The sequence below is a fragment of the Felis catus genome, chromosome D3 (assembly GCF_018350175.1).
Source record: "Felis catus isolate Fca126 chromosome D3, F.catus_Fca126_mat1.0, whole genome shotgun sequence".
Taxonomy (NCBI): domain Eukaryota; kingdom Metazoa; phylum Chordata; class Mammalia; order Carnivora; family Felidae; genus Felis; species Felis catus.
Genome location: NC_058379.1, coordinates 73,036,705 through 73,054,475, shown reverse-complemented (window position 1 = coordinate 73,054,475; position 17,771 = coordinate 73,036,705). Strand labels below are relative to the sequence as shown.

Here is a 17,771-nt window from a genome sequence, read left to right as displayed (position 1 = left end):
CTCCAGGCTTCTTTCCTTAGCTTGTAGCCGGTGATCTAGCTCCCTGTATTTCCCTGCATTATCTTCTCTCTGTGCATGTCTGTCTCCATGTCCAAATTTCCCCTTTTTATAAGAACACCAGTCCTATTGGGTAAGGGGTTGTACTCCTGTATGACCTCATCTTAACTAATTACATCTATAACCCTATTTCCAAACAAGATCATCTTCTGAGGTATTGGGAGTTAGGACATCAACATATGAATTTTGGAGAAGGGATACAATTCAACCCATATAGCAGGTATTAATTTTGTGATTTATTTTATTATTATTTTTAAATGTTTATTTTTGAGTGAGTGAGCACAAGCAGGGCAGGGGTAGAGAGAGGGGGACAGAGGATCTGGAGCAGGTTCCACACTGACAGCAGTGAGCCCAATGTGGGGCTTGAATTCATGAACTGTGAGATCATGACCTGAGCTGAAGTTAGACACTCAACTGACTGAGCCACCCAGCTTTCCCTTGTAATTTTTTTTAAAGGAAAAAATAAAGTAACTACCAAGTAAACACATGGGGTTGGCATTAGGGAGGCACGGATATTCTAGACTTGCTTCTGTTGCTCTCTAGCTATTCTTGGGTAAGTCATCTGTCACTGCCAAGTGCATTTTCATCTGTACGATGAAAATTGGACTTAGCTGATCTTGGAAGCCTATCATATCTGTAGGCAGTCTGCATCTCTGTACAACCAGACTGTTCTGGGCCTGGGGAATCCTCATTCTTTGCTGCTGGTAAATCCCATGGGTTCTAAGGCAATGCATCTTCTCCCCATCATTGTGTCCTGTGGTTAGGAAAGCTCAGATCTTATATATATATTTTTCCACAGTGAGTCAAAAACACTTGTCCCCAACCAGTGAAATGGCCCTGATGTTCCTAAGTTGGCTCAATTGCAACTAACACAGGATGACAATTGCTGTGAATAATTCCATGTGTCTGTTAGCACCCTAAATCCCCCATTTCCATATAGGACCTACTTTTTATGTCCTTAGATCTTGGGGCAACTATTTAGCACCAGGGGTTCTGTAGCACAGGATTTCCTGTCCCCAGCCAAGGACCTCATGTGGCCTCTCAAATCCCACTGTGTGATCCTACTCCTTTGTGTAACTAGCCTGATTTGTGATGTAGTTTTTCTAGAAAAGCTATGGCCCCTATCCAACTGACTTTGGAGGATAATGACTACCTTTTCCAGAGAATAACTGCTGGACCAGATTAATCTTAGGAGAAGAGCTAAGCCAACCATGGCCTTCCTCTGGCTCATCTGGCTTCACTGCTCCTTTCTTGTGAAATGTCTCATGTCACATTTCACTGTACTCTCTTGGCTGCGGTCTAATAAAGTGGCTCAGAGGTCATTGAAACTGATGGACCAATATATCCCTTTTAGGCCATGAAAGTCACTTCTGCTGATGCCTAGTGACAGCAGTGTCTGTGCAGTTGACAGGGATGTTTTCTTTACCCAACAACTCAAGCACCACAAGTCTTTGGATGAAGACGGTTATTTTCCAACAAGACAAAGGAACAGAGTCTTCAGATGAAACATAAGCTTTTTCCTATCTGTTCACCCTAATGGTGCTTATCACAATATTTCTGATGTGCGGGTGATCCAAGATCTAATTCATGGTAGGGAGGCCCAGGATTACAAATAGTTTCAATAGACTGCTCCTGAGGTAGTCTGGAGTACATTTGAGTGACTTTTTTTTTTTTTTTTAATGTTTATTTATTTTGAGGGAGGGAGGGAGGGAGGGAGGGAGAGAGAGAGAGAGAGAGAGAGAGAGAGAGAGAGAGAGAGAGAGAGAGAATATGAGTGGGGGAGGGGCAGAGAGAGAGAGGGAGAGAAAGAATCCCAAGCAGGTTCTTTGCTGTCAGCACGGAACTCAATGCTGGGCTCAATCTCAGAAACTGCAAAATCATGCCCTGAGCCGAAATCGAGAGTCAGATGCTTAACTTACTGAGCCACCCAGGCACCCTGAGAGACTTTACTTTTTATATTATACTTCAGGCAGGGAACAGTTGAAAGGGCGGGCCTACGCCAGCCGACTCCATCTTGTTCTGTGTCCTTCACCTTGACCACACCTCCTCCCCTTGAGTAAACCCTCCCTCACCTGCCTAACAGGACTCGGACCCTTCCCCAGGACCCTTCCCCAGCCAATCGGCTGAGGCCATAGCCATTACCTCACCAACTGCCCCCAGGCCCCAATAAAACCTTTGTCCTTTTGAAACTCGCTCTTTTTCCCTCGTATCTCACCGCTGCGTCGGTGCAGGTAGGGGATTGAGCTCGAGCTAGCTCGAATAAAGGCTCTTTGCTTTTGCATCGGACTCGGCTCCCTAGTGGTCTTTGGGGATCACGAATTCTGGGCACAACACAGTGAACTGGATGCTGTAGTTTCAAAGGTCTGTTAAAATGCCTAGGTGGGTCTATTGTCAAAATGAGTGTAACTACAATATATTTTTCACATGTAATGATATTAAATGTTTATGATGTTCTTCCAGTACAACTTTTATTTGGCTTCATTATTTTTACGTCAGCCATTTCTAAGCTATCTGAATTGAGTGGGAATCCAAAACATCAAGTTACATTTTCTTTTCCTTCCTGGAGTGAGAGCACTGTTTACTCCCATTGATCAATCTGCAACTTTTGTTTCGTCGGTGATTAGCTCCAAATGGATGAAGGACCAGAGACAAGACGGACACCTGGGGTGGATTTGGGCACCTGTTAAGGATCCTCACTGCAGGAAAGTAAACACAAAGGCCACTTACTTAGTATTCTAATTGATTTATCTAGTAGAATAGCTAAGTTGAAGTTGAGACCAGTGTCTTGCTCGTTACCATATTACTGTGAAGAGTCAAGCCCCTATGACTGAGTTTAAATATTTGGTTACAGTGCTCTTGTGTCTCACGTGAAACGGTGTAGCTGGGTAAACAATTTCTTTATGGCTGCAATGTGGAAATAGAAGAAGTTTAAGTGTTTCTTCTGTTTATGACCTCTCTATACAAAGTGATAATATCTGTGAAGTCTCCAGTTGGTATTTGAATGGTAATGGAGCATACATTTATATTGTTCTTATCTAGGACATGCATAAGCCACATGTAAATATATGCCATAAAGAGGCCTCTGTTTTAGAGCCATGTGGAAGTTTCACTGTTGCTCGATATCTGTGATTTCTCTGACTTTCATATTTTTTGGTCTTTCATATTTTCCAATGGCTTTATGTCATGGGGCTATACTGATGCCATGACTGGCACCATTTAAAAGATGGAATCAGACTTTGTATGGGAGGACAGTTCCATTTGGTTCCATATGAGTCATCTTTTCATGTTCTATGCACACAGACTCTCTGCTCCAAGTTAGTTAACTTCATTAAGACTATTTGCTTGTTGAAGAAAGGGTCCTTGACAGAATCATCTTTGTATTCTTCATGTACTGGCAGTAGGCGTTTGATGAGTATTTGTGCAATGAATGAATTCAGTCAAGCAGGTGGTTATTTTAAAGATGCACTTGGTTGTTTTAGAAATAATAGAGTTAAATTTTTCCTTCAGAAGGCCTTTGTGTTTTGATGTAAACTTTATCCTGATGACACACAAAATAATGCTTCAGGTGGGTCATGAGAAGGTCTAAAATCATTGATCTCAGTTAGAAGAAATCCAGATTTACTTTTGGTTTCTCTCCATTGAACTACGTCCCATCAGCATAGAAATTAACAGGCATGCAAACGCCTGAGGACTGATCCTACTGTAAACATTCTCAGCTTCAGGACATTTTCCAGTCAAATCTCAGTTGCTTCTCAGGTGTCACATTCTTTCAGTGTCCTTCGTAATGCTTTTTTCCAGAAAGCTTTCTAGTTCTATTAAAGATTAATTGTACAAAGTACTTTAATCTAACAAAGTAATATGCAGGAAACACAATAATTTTTTTGGAAGTACTTTAACACAAGAATCCTTAGGCATGATTGACTTGTGAGTGACAAAGGCCAGAGAGAAACAGTTACTCTGATCACATAGTGGAAAAGGACTTTCTTTCACACTCATCAACAAAGAGCACTTTTCTTACAAAAAGTAACCCCTAGAGAGAAGACATTCAGTCTTCTTTGTTCATTACTTTATTCCTGTAACTTAGAATAGGGCATATAGTAGGTTCTCAACAAATGTTGAATGACTGAGTGAATGAGTAATGATATCATGGAATTTTAACATCCACGTTCTGTATCAAGAAAAGAATGATATTTTGGCCTAATCACCAAAAAATTGCCATAACTACCCCTACTGTCCTGATTTGGAAGTAAACCTACAATTTTGTATTGGAATGCAAAAGACAATTATATTTAACCTCTTGATTTTAGGACAAATCACCTCGAAAAGATGGGTCTCAAGTCTTTGAATAAATCTTTAATTTTTTTAAATGTTTATTTATTTTTGAGACAGAGAGAGAGACAGAGCATGAGTAGGGGAGGGGCAGAGAGAGAGGGAGACACAGAATCTGAAGCAGGCTCCAGGCTCTGAGCTGTCATCACAGAGCCTGATTGGGGGCTCAAACCCACGAACTGTGAGATCATGACATGAGCCAAAGTCAAACGCTTAATGGACTTAGCCACCCAGGCATCCCCTGAATAAATCTCTTTAAATTGAACATTTTACTTTGAGATAATTGTAGATTCAGGTCCATTTGTAAGAAATAATATGGAGAGACCTGTTACCCAGTTTCTCCCAATGGCATCATCTTGCAAAAACATGGTACAGTATCCCAACCAGGACACTGACATTGAAACAGTCAAGACACAAGTCAAGACCCTTTTATAGCCACAGCTACCTCTTATTCTCCAGCCCTCTCCTCAGTCCCTGAACTCTGGCTGATCTGTTCTCCATTTCTAAAATTTTGTCCTTTTAAGAATGTTGTATAAATGGAATCACACAGTGGGTGACCTTTTGGGATGTGATTTTGTTTAAGCATCATTTCCTGAAGATTGATTAAAGTTGTGCTGCCAGGTAGAGGCTCAGCCCTGGTGGGAGATATCAGAACATGACTTATGGCTCAGTCAAGTAGGGAATGAAACATTAGCTTCCTCCTCAGCCCCATTAACACTACTGAGGCAGGGGAATCAAAACACCATCTGGTTTCACTGGGTGGGGGTGGGAAGACAAACTTTCTCTTGGCCAAACCAAGACCATCCAGTGAGGGAATTGGATCACTTCTGCCTGCTTCCATGGGGACCAGAGGAGGCTAAAATGGGGCATGTGTATTGAAGACTAACTTCCTGTTTGACCCTGCCTAAACCACAGTCTCCAGTCTGGATATACAGGATTCAATAAGGAAACCAAGGGAACTCACTGTAGACTTTCTTCTTTCTACTTTTCAGAGTCCTCTTATGCTTGGTGGGTTGTGTCCAGGGTGGTTTAGTTGCAAGAGGGAGGATCTGAAGGAATGAGGCTACTCTGTCCAGTAGAACTAGAAGTCTGAACCTTTTTTGTTTTTTCCAAGAGAATTCTATACAATTTTTTTTCAATGCACATTATGAATTGTTAACTTGCACAGAGGATATTAATTTTCATACTCTGTTTCAGAGTGCATAATTTCTATTACAATTCAATATATACTGTATTCAAGGCAAGTATCTGCATTAAATTCCTTAAAATAAGACTTGCATCAGGCTAAGTATTTAAGGATGATTTTATAGGTCAGCTTAGGGGAAAAAAGATAAACATGTAGTTTTTTTCTGAAATTGTCTCATAACTTAAAGTGTTACTTTATGTATTTATTTTTTAAAACATTATTCTCAGTTTGCCTGATGGAAACTACACATCATTCTGGCATTCCAAAGACTTGATTGTAGGCTTGTTGTAGAGCATTTTATGATACTTCTAGGTGGAAGGGGCTAAGAAATTTTATGTTGTTCTAAAATAATTCATCTAAACATGTTTTCAATATTTTCAGATGCATGTTATTGGTCATTATTTTACCCCTTGTTTTATTATGTTCTTGTTCACTGACTCTCCTTGTAGCATCTTCTTTTCACCAAGGCACAGTAATTCTCTTGTTGCTTTGTGGAAACGGAATAGTTTTCAGTGTATTTGCCTATTAGAGACAGAGACTAGGGATGGGACCAATAAAATTATACTAAGGAAATTAATTAGCTTCAGCCATAAAACTTTTCAGCTGGAGCTATAGACCAAATGACCTCTCCCAAGACAAATCTTTCTAAAGACAACCTCCGAAGCTCCAAATCCCTAGAGGAAACTAAACTATGTCCTTATTAATTCAAAGCAAAGAATTCTAAGTAAGCATCTATTCAGGTAAAAGGACTGCCAAAGAAATTAAACTGATCAGTGGTTTTGATATATTTGGGGCAGGCAATCTGAATCCAATTTACAGTTTCAGTCTCTGAAATGAGTATGAGTAATTATTTGCACACATGAACATTCATACTTATTACAAATATTAAACCCAGAAAATTAAGGAGTGCACTTGACACATAAGAAAACCATAGATAACCTTGCATATGGTAGTTATTTGATAAACATTTGCTGAATGGAGGGATGATTTAGCTTATGCAACTTTGCTCTTATTAACTTCTTTAGGCATTTACAGCTTACAGTGAACCAACCCCATCTTGTTGATTCCATTCGCCTTGGCAGTGGGGATTTGCTCTCAAAATGTTCCCCCCTTCAATTCTACTTATGCCAGTTTCTCCACGGTCTTACATTCAGGTTACAGGCGGTCCTGCCTCTGTGTTTAGGTGGGACCTTCCTGTACGTTGCATTGGACTACATTCTGCAGTGTCCTGCATTCTTTGACTTTCTCCTTTGCATGCATAGCTAAAATTACAGCGAATTTCTTATTTCTTCCATGATGCCTTCTGCAAATACCTTAGTCTGTGCTGTTATATTCTTATATAACTATTGTGACACAATCATATCTCAAATTTATCCTATATGACCTCACAGGCTTTTCTAATTTTATTTTTGCTTTCCTCCAACCAGTGGCTTTTGTTACACTGTTGTTTTGCCCTAATGAAATCGGAGCCTCACACTATAGGCTCCATGACACGATGTAACACCTTCCTAGCACCAGTCATGGTTGTGATGGCTCAGATCCTTGCTTAAACGTCATTTCATCAGGAAATGCTTTTCTAACTCACTGGCTAGGTAATTCTGCTAATTCTTCTTGGTGATTCCCTTCATAACACTGTATTTCTTATAATTAGACATTAGTTCATTCTGTTCACTCAACGAAAATCTGTCGATCACCTCTTATGTGTTAGATAATGTTTCATGGGCTGGAGATATAATAGTGATAAAACAGATACAACTTTCTGCCATTATGCCCTCACATTCTTGTGGGAAGGGATGGGGAATAAAAAGTAAAACCAACTAAACCAAAACAACAGCAACAACAACAAGGACAACAACAACAACAAAACCCTCAAAACTGATAACAGCAACAACAACAAACCAACGTGAACAGTGAAAATAAATAAGTAATTAATATAAGAAGACTTATTAGGATAGACTAAGTTATGCAGTGGTAGCAAGGCCATAATTTTAGTGCCTTAACATAACAAAATTTCTTACTCATTAAAAGATATGCTGTGGGTCTAGATGACTCTCCAGGGAGTTTTCCTCTTTGCGATGGAGCTACAATCTGGGATGCTTTGATTTTCAGCCCCTTACCTTCAGGATTACCACAACTGTGGAAGAAATTATCAAAAGGTTTTGTACTGGCAGTTAAAGGCCTTGGCACAGAATTGGCACTGGTCAATTCTGCTGACAGTCCATTTGCCAGAATTAATCCTATGGCTCCATTTATATGGGGCAGGCAAGGAAGATTAATTCTTCTCTATGCTTGAAATGAGAGAAGTGGGTATGGATGGGCATCCAAAGTCTTTCCTGCAGAAAGGTAATGCTCTAGGAGAAAGAGCAGAGCAGGATGGGAGGAATTTGTTGTGCTTGGGGGGATTGCAATTTAAACAGGGTGATTGAGTTAGGCCTCATTCACAAGTTGGCATTTGAGCAAAGATTTGAATGAAATGAAAGAGTGAGCTTGTCAATATGTTGGAGAAGGGCGTTCTAGAAACTGAGAGCAGCCAGTACAAAGGTCCCAAGGACAAAACATATCTGATATAGCAAAGGAAGAACAAGAAGACCTGTGTGGCTACTGCTTAGTGCACAGGAGAGAAGATATAAAATAAACTAGAGAATTAGTGGGACAGGTGGCGATCAGATGATGTAGAGCCTCAGAAGAAATTAAGGACTTTGTGTGTGTGTGTGTATTTGTACACACACACACACACACACACACACACACACACAATTTTGCTACTTTATTGAGGCATAGTTTACCTATCATAAAATCAACACCTTTTAAGTGTATAATTCAATGGTTTTTAGTTTAGTCACCAGGTTGAGCAGTCATTACCATGATCAATTTTCGAACATTGTCATCATCTCAAAAAGAAACCCCATATCCATTAGTAATGCTCCCCGTTCCCCACCAACCTTCCCAGCCCTGTTTCTATAGATTTGTCTATTCTGGAAATTTCATATAAATAGAAGCATATAATATGTTGCCTTATGTGACTAGCTTCTTTCACTTAGCATGATGTTTTAAGGTTTATCCATCTTGTAGCACAGATTAGTGCTTTGTTTCTTTTTATGGGCAAATAATATTCCATGGTGTGTGTATATCACATTTAATTTAACCATTCATCGGTTAGTAGACCTTTGGGTTGTTTTCACATTTGGGCTCTTATGAAAATGTTGCTATGAATATTCATATACAAATTTTTATGTGGACAGATGTTTTCATTTCTCTTGTGATATACATAGGAGTGGAATTGCTGTGTCATATGGCAACTGTATGTTTAACCCTGGAGGAGCTGCTAGACTGGTTTTCCGTAGCTATACATTTTACATTCCCACTGGCAGTGTATGAGGTCTCCAATTTTCTGCATCCTCATCAGCACTTACTGTTATGTGTCTTTTTTGATTTCAGCCAGTTAGTAGGTATGAAGTGGTATCTTGCATGGTTTCAATTTGCATTTCCCTGTTGACTGATGATGTTGAACATCTTCTCATGTGCTTATTAGCCATTTGTACATCTCCTTTGGAGAAATGTCTATTCAGATGCTTTGTCCATATGTTAATTGAGGGAGGACTTGAGAGGAATTGGGAGCCACTAGTTTTGAGCAGAATGGAATAATCCGACTCATGGTTTTAACAAGATTACTTTGCTGTGTTAAGCATGGACTTTAGGGGGGAAGGATAGAATTAGTAAAGAGCATATTGTAGAGATCCAGTTGAGAGACTGTGTGACCTGGACTGGGATGGTAGCAGGGGAATCAGTAAGAAATATTTGGAATCTGGTTAGATTTTGAAGGTAGAGCTACTAGGATTTGTGGACAAATTGGATGTAGAACAAAGAATAATAAATAAGTCAAAGATGGCTCCACTGCTGTGGGAAGAGCATCTGGAAACCTAGAGTTGCCAACAATTGAGATGAGAAAGACTGTAAGTGGAACAGGTCTAGAGAGAAATTTAGTTTGGTTTTGGTGGTGGTGTTCTTAGCACTCCTCACTACTGTTCAAGCTCTCTGAGGTCGGGAGGGATTATCCCTGTCCTATCCATTACACCCTCCCCAGCTTGGAGCAGGTTCTGGTATAAATTAATAAGTGAATGTGTGACTATGTAAAGACAAGCATGATGCTTTTTTAAAAAATTGAATCTAACAGATTTTTTTCAATCTAATATGTTAATTTCACATTTACCAATTTTCTTTTAGCTTCTGATTCAAATTATTCCATTCTTCATAATATCATGCTCCAGAGCATGGACTTTCTAGCCAGACAATTCTGAGCTATTGCCTACATAGTACCAATATGACATGGGGCACATTACCTAACTGCTTTGAGCCTCAGTTTTCTTGTACATTAGGAGTACTGATACAAGAGCTCTCTGAGTATTAAACGAGAATATCTGAAAAGCCCTCAGTACAAAACTTGACACATGGAAAGAACTCCCCACATGATTTCTTTTTTCCATCTTTGCCTGTATGCATATGTGATCACTTATATACATCCACATGCAGAGACAAAATGCATATTGAATGTAATGTATAGTTAACATTTTGATTTGATGTGTCAAAGGTACATATTTCATATAATGCTGAACTATTTGTTGTCCCAAACATGATTTTGTTTTCTTCTTACATCAAATGCAGAGGGAAAAATATGGGATTTGGAGCCAGAAGCCTGGGGTTTGAACCCCCCAATCTACCATTTATTACATATAAGGCTTGTTCTCTCTAAGATTCCATTTTCTTATGTGTAAGATGATGATAAGGATAACTACACTTACCTTATATACCCAATAGAGTTAAGGGGAGGATAAAAATGGAATGTGGGTAATAGTGCAGTTAATATTATACAAGTCTTTATTTACTCAATGTCACATGTTAAAATATTTAAGTGATTCTTATTACTTTTTACAGCCTATTTTATTTTTGGTAGATATCATTAAAAATATGTTTTACCAGTGAATCCCAAGAAAATAGGAAAAGCACATAGAAACACAATGTCCAATAATCTGTTAAAATGTCTATAGTAACAAAATAATAAAAATCCAGGACATGACTTTAATAGAGGCAATGGTGTGGAACCCACAGCATTTTTCCTGCGTTTTATTCAATGACATGTCAGACTCATTATGTTTGATTCATTGGGTTTCAGTGTCTGAAGCTGAGGGCTGCACTTTCTACAACCAATTGTGAAAGAACAAAAGACGGTACAAAAGGATAATTCAGCATCTTCCTTGCTTTGAAGTACAGGTCACTGAGGCCACTGTAGTGCTGGGAAATTCTGGAGACCATGCTGCTCTGGCCTTGAAGTCCATTTGTTTATATCTGAGGAATATAGCACATAGCATGCATTCAAGAATAGATATTTGTTGATAAACTTTACTTATTGCTTCCTAGATATTTGATCTTGGGACATTGTTTATCATGTAGGAAGTGTGGGAATTGGGAAAAGAATAAAGCAGATATAAGGCATTGATATCTACAACTGATCTTTGAAATGAATTAAAAAGTAAGAGATGAATTGATGGACAGAGAGAGGGATGGAGAGATGAACTGATATGTGATAAAGCAAATATTGCAAAATGGTATTAAAATTTTTTTTAATGTTTATTTTTTTTTGAGAGAGAGAGAGAGAGAAAGAGCATGAGCAGGGGAGGGGCAGAGAGAGGGAGACACAGAATCTGGAGCAGGCCCCAGGCTCTGAGCTGTCAGCACAGAACCCGACACGGGGCTCGAACTCACAAACGGTGAGATCATGACCTGAGTCGAAATCTGATGCTTAAGTGAGGAGCCACCCAGATGCCCCACAAAATGGTATTTTTGACAGCTTTGTAAGCTTTTCTTCTTGTTTGAATATCTTTATAATAAAAGTATTTATAAAAGTAAAATGAAATTGGAGCTAGACTATAGAGAGACCAATGAACTGGCTAAGTTCTCTGCTGCTTTAAGAATTGTGGTACAACAAACCAGTGCCTACAAAACAATGAGTAAATTAGATGTTGCTCCTATTATTATTCACTTAGTGTACCAGCTAGACAAGACTAGGTATAGGCTGTAACAAATTAATACCTAAATCTTAGTCACTCGATACTATCCACGTGTTTCTCACTATCCTGTCCAGTGCAAGTGGGCTTGGAGCTCCAATCTAGGACCCAGGCTGATGGAGGCTCCACTGTCTGTAATGTCACCAATCCTAGCTGAGAGGGAAGAAAGCATGGAGAGTCACCATGTAGCTTTCAAATGTAGGGAAGTCTAGTTTTCCATGTGTTTAAGGAATAGAGGAGAATTTCGTATTTGTTAACACCAGTGATATCGTGTATAATGAGACTGAGCATGAAGTGGAGAAGCCAATGCCCATTGCTTCTTTACTCTTCTTACTTCCCAGTGACAGGTACAAATTGTCATGCCTGTAAATCCCAGTCTTTGTAGAACTTGAAAACATAAGACCTGAGAACCAATGGCACACACTGATACATTGTAGGGATTCAAATCTGTCCCTTATTTGCATGCCTAGATTTTGTGTTGTCCTTCTAGTATTCTCAGAATTTATCATTGGGTCAAAAAAGATTCAGCAGTTACTCTGTGCCTGAAATTCTCTAGCACCATTGGGGAAATAATAGACATGGATCCTGTCTTCAAGTCATAATAATCCAGAAGCTAATAGGCATAAAATAAAGAACAATTTTTATAGATGCAATTAAAGGCTTAATCGTAGACACTGTGAATAAAACAGGGTCAAAAAAAGATGAATATTACAGCAATAGCAATAGTTGGGTTAATAGTCATAATAGTAACAGCAGCTAACGCTAACATTGTGCTTACTATGTGTCAGGTAATGTCTTGAGTCCTTTCTAAATATTACCTCATTGAATGTCACCATCAACTTTATGAGGTTAGTGCCATCACTGATAGATGCTTCATGGAGAAGCAGTGACTTGGGTTCTGTCACTGAAGTGGGTTGGTATTGACCAGAAAAAGGGGATGGAAGGAGGCCCTCAGGAAAAATGGAATTATGGGTAGAAAGTTAGAGGCCTGAACAAGGAAAGGATGTGGAAGGGCAGGAATGAGGCTGCCCTGAATATACCCCAGGGTCTGGAAGCGAAAAAAAGTTGTACCAGTTACCTATATCCAGATACTGGGGACCTTGAGAACCATGGATAGTTTCAGTTTTCAATTTTTTTTCTTTTGGAGAAGCTTTCATGTTTGTTAATGAAAATCATAGGGATCCAAATTGGAATAGAATATGCAATTTGAGGATAATATTGTAAATCATGTCTGGAACAAGGATAGATGAATAGCAATGAAGCAGTGGCATGAGAGAACTCCAGTTGTGCCTTTTATTGAGAATAGGTAGTGGAGTAGTAGCAAACTCAGTCAAAACATACCCTTGTATGAGGTGTTTAAGCCAACCACAGTGTGTAGAGGCCACAGTCCCCAAGACTGCCCTCAGTTTCTGAAACCAAGTGCAAGTCAGAGGAATTTCCCAAATCAGCCTTCAGCTCAATAACAGAACTCACTGAAAGCTGCTATCCTCATGATTATGTTTTTTTCCCATGAAAAGATTAAAATTAGCCAGAGGAAGAGATGCATAGGGCAGAGGCCAGGAGAGCTCTAGATTTGGGGCTTCTGTGGTCTTCCATCCATGGAGTCAGGATGCAGTACTTTTCCAGAATTGATATGTGACATCATGTATAGAGCATTACCAACCTGGGAAGCTCATACAAGCCCCAGTGTGACACTTTTTATTGGGACTTCATCACATATTAGTATTAGTTTACTGGCTCTCTTTTGGTTTCTGCCTGCATGGTAAGTCTTTCTTCATCCTTTCAAACTGTGTGTTCTTACATTTAATGTATGTCATACATTAATGTATGTATGCCCGAAAATCTTAGTCTTTTAGTTGAAGTATTTAGCTCATTGTTGTTTAAGTTAGGAGCAAGCCTATCATTTCACTACTTATTTTATTTTTAAAATGATCTTTGCTTCTTTGTTATTTCTTTCCTGCCTCTTTAATTGTAATAAAATATTTTTGTTCCCTTGTGTCTTCCCTATTAGGTTTTGAGTTGTGCATTTTTCTTTTTTTCAATTGTTACCTTATGTAGGGGTATGCAAACTTTTTCTGGAAAGGGCCATGTGGCAAGCTTGGAGGGTCATATGATTTGTGTGGGGATGATTTACCCCTGCAGATATAATCTAAAAGCTGCCAGCAGATAAGACTTAGCCAAATAGGCATGGCTGTGTGCCAGTAAAAATTGATTTACAAGAACACATCGCTAGCCAGATTTGGCCCATGGGCCATGATTTGTAGACTTCTGCTTTAGAGATGTATGTTTGACTAACAGCAGTCTACCTTATTAGTATTTTTACCACTTCTTCCCCAATATGTAGGAAATTTATAACAGTTTAAACAGTTAAGCTTTTCCATTCTTTGTACTATTATGTATTTTATTTACTCACCCATCTGAAAAACCCCATAAGATATTATTAATATTGCTGATTGAAAAAGTAATATTTTTAGTATATACCCACATATATGTTATTTCTATTTCTTAATGCCTTTATGTATTATTGTACTTCTATTTGAGTTTACTTGACTTGAATTTGAAGAAATTTTTTTACATTTTGTTTATTTTAAGAGAGAAAGATAGAGAGAGAGCAGAGAAGGGACAGAGAGAGAGGAAGAGAGAGGATCCCAAGCAAGCTACACACTGTCAGCCCAGATCCTGGCTCGGGACTCAATCTCACGCATTGGGAGATCATGACCTGAGCTGAAGTCAAGAGTCAAATTCTTAACCAACCGAGCCATCCAGACACCCCTTGAATTAGAAAAATTAAAAAAAAAATTATTATAGTGCCAGTTTGATGAGTGTGACTTCTCTCTTTTGTCTGAGAATGTCTCTATTTCATCTCTATTTTTGAAGGGTATTTTTACTGGTTATTGAATTCTAAGTTGGCAAGATTTTTTCCATTAGCATCTTAAAGGTATCATTTCATTGCCTTCTTGTTTCCGTGTTTCTGTTGAAAAATCAGTTGCAAAATTGTTTCATTATTTGAGAGTAGTGTATCATTTTTTCTCTGACTACTCTAAAATTTATCTTTGGTCAGGGTGCCTGGATGGCTCAATCAGTTAAACATCTGACTCTTGATTTTGGCTCAGTCATGATATCGTGGTTCTTGGGATCGAGCCCACATCAGGCTCCAGTGCTGACAGCTTGGAGCTTACTTGGGCTTCTCTCTCTCCCTCTCTCTCTGCGTCTTCCCTGCTCATACTCTTGCTCTCTTTCTCTCTCTCTAAATAAATATGCTTAAAAAAATTTATCTTTGGTCTTCTTCAACTATACTCTGATATGCCTACATGTGGTTTTCTTTATCCCATTTAGAGTTCCTGACACATCTGAAACCTGTTGGTTTGATATTTTTATCAGTTTTGGAAATTTCCAATTATCATCTCTATAAATACCTCAGCTCTGTTTTCCTTGTCCTTTGCTTCTGAGACTCCAATTACATAAATGTCAGATCATTTGATTGTGTTGTGCATGTCTCTTACTCTCTGTTCTAGTTTTTCCTTTTTTAATATCTGTGTTTTAATTTGAATATATATTTAAAACATGTTTCTTTATTTATTTTGAGAGAGAGAGCATGTAAGCAGGGGAAGGGGCAGAGAGAGAGGGAGAGAGAGAATCCCAAGCAGGCTCTGTGCTGTCAGTGCAGAGCCTGATGTGGGGTTCTATCTCACGAACTGTGAAATTATGACCTGAGCTGAAATAAGAGTTGGATGCTTAACAGACTGAGCCACCCTGGCATCCCAGAATATTTTTTATTGATTTGTCTTTGAGCTTACTAATCTTGTTTTCTGCTTTGTCAAATCTGTTATTAACATGTCTAATAAATTTTCAACATAAAAAATGTTTATTTATTTTGTGAAAGAGAGAGAGAGAGCACAAGCAGGGATGGGGAGGGAGAGAGAGAGAATCCCAAGCAGGCTCCGTCTGTCAGTGCAGAGTCTGACATGGGGCTCGATCCTGTGAACTATGAGATCATGACCTGAGCCAAAATCAAGAGTCAGATGCTTAACCAAATGAGCAAGCCAGGTGCCCACAATTTTTAACTTTTTATGTTGTATTTCTCAGTTCTAGAATGTGTATTTGATTCTTTTTTTAAAAAAAAAAATTTTTTTTTTCAACGTTTATTTATTTTTGGGACAGAGAGAGACAGAGCATGAACGGGGGAGGGGCAGAGAGAGAGGGAGACACAGAACCGGAAACAGGCTCCAGGCTCTGAGCCATCAGCCCAGAGCCCGACGCGGGGCTCGAACTCACGGACCGTGAGATCATAACCTGGCTGAAGTCGGACGCTTAACCGACTGCGCCACCCAGGCGCCCCTGATTCTTTTTTTTAAAGATTCAAGTTGTGTGTTGAAATTGTCTGTCTTTTCATTCATTTTGTTTATCTTTTCTGTTTTCTTTAACATATTTATTTTAAAATCTTTTGCTTATAACTCTGATATGTGTATCAACTGTGGGTTTGCTTGTAATGTTTATTTTTTCAGTTAACTGTCAGTCACATTCCTTACCTATTCACGTTTTGTGAATTTTTTTATTATGTATAGTACATTATATATAAAAGAAGAATAAATGCTAAAATTGATTTTATTTTTCCCCAGAGAGAGTAAGGGGTGAACAAGTTCAGTCTAGTCAGGCCTGTGTTAAGACTGTCTGGATGCTTTAGTTATAATCTGTTTTCCTTTGATTCTTAATGTCTAAAGGATAAGACCAGTTGCAAATTCATTGTAGGTTTCTTCTTCTAGAAGAACTTTGTTCTTAAGCACAAGATATTATGGATGATTTTACTTTGCCTTTTTATCCTAGCTCTCCTGCCTCCTAAGATACCCCAAGACTCAACAAGTTTTCCCCTGGGAAAACTGATATGTGGTCTCGGGGATCCTCTAGATTCTAATTCAACATGGCCGTCCATGGGGTGTCACAAAAAACTCTGCTGTTTTGTTTTTTTTTTTCTTTCCTAAAGACTCTCCTAGAGCAAGCCCAGTTCATAATCAGTACTTAATCTCAGCAAATGTCTTCAAGGCAGAAATAGACATCGATATTAGCTCACATTAAGAAAAACTATCCTTTGTCATATTAAATTCATTTAGTCCTGTTTGCTTCGATAGGTATCCAATGTGTTTAGTAATATGAGTTTTGATGAGAAATGATGGCCTGATTTTATCTTTTTTTTCCTGGTTGTTGCAGTGGGTCTTGTTCTACCCCCACATTCTACTCAGATCCTTAAGTTGGGGGAAAAATGTAAAGATAAAGTAAGAGACCTGAAGGGTAATTTTTACCTTGCTAGACTGCTTTGAGTTATACTCTTGGACTCTGAGAGTTAATTTCCCTCTGACTTTAGGGATATTTCATCATGAAATTTTGAGAACTGCCTCCATTTCATCACTCAGCCTCATATTTTCATATGTATTTTGGGAATAATCAGGCCTGTCTTGGTGTATTGTTCATGTACAAAACCAGGAAATAAAAACATAATGAAAGGTAAGAAATTATAGTAGTAAGCAACTTATAAATTATAAATCCTCAAAAAGATGTAAAGTGTCATAATTGCATTTGAACATAGAAGTCAGGTATAATTTCTTTATATGCAGTTATATATATTTAACTACTGGCACAAATAGAGTTCACTAGACAAGGACCGAGATTAGACATGGTTTCCGAGAGACCTGTAGAAGCTCAGGAAGATCATCAGAGTTCTTCTAAATATGTGTCAAATACATCTTACAGCTTCCCTCAAGCCCATCATGCAAATGATCAAACTACAGCTTGCTTTAACATTAGCTCTTGGGCAACAACTTTACATTACTGAGAGTGGTAAAACTCTCCTAACTTTGCTAGAACATTGATGGCCTGGGGAGAGCAAACTGACTCTGAGAAAGTTTTGACTGCAATACAAATACACATATATTTCTTGAGGACTTTGTTTTGATTCCACTACTGTGCTGGGCCCGTTAGGTGCTCAGATGCTCTAAGTCCTGAGCCATTGTTTTAGTCTCGTTCTGCTTCTTCCACTGCTACCCTTTCAATTATTCCCTTTCAATGTCTTATAGATTATATCCTTACCTTTATCAAATTTGTTTGCTCCATCTAGTCAAATAGTTCTGGTAATTTTGTTTTTT

At 38.7% G+C, this 17,771-nt stretch overlaps 2 long non-coding RNA genes across 8 annotated transcripts in view; one reads left to right on the top strand and one right to left on the bottom strand.

Annotated features, from left to right (window-relative positions):
* The window catches only part of LOC123381441, a 308,159-nt gene that overhangs the window by 106,054 nt on the left and 184,334 nt on the right, over positions 1 to 17,771 (top strand). The gene's annotated exons all lie outside the window — the stretch shown is intronic.
* The window catches only part of LOC123381442, a 51,683-nt gene continuing 44,559 nt past the window's right edge, over positions 10,648 to 17,771 (bottom strand). Inside the window, exon 5 of the long non-coding RNA XR_006588418.1 lies at positions 10,648 to 10,915. This is a non-coding gene — a long non-coding RNA (uncharacterized LOC123381442). The remainder of the gene's footprint in view (positions 10,916 to 17,771) is intronic.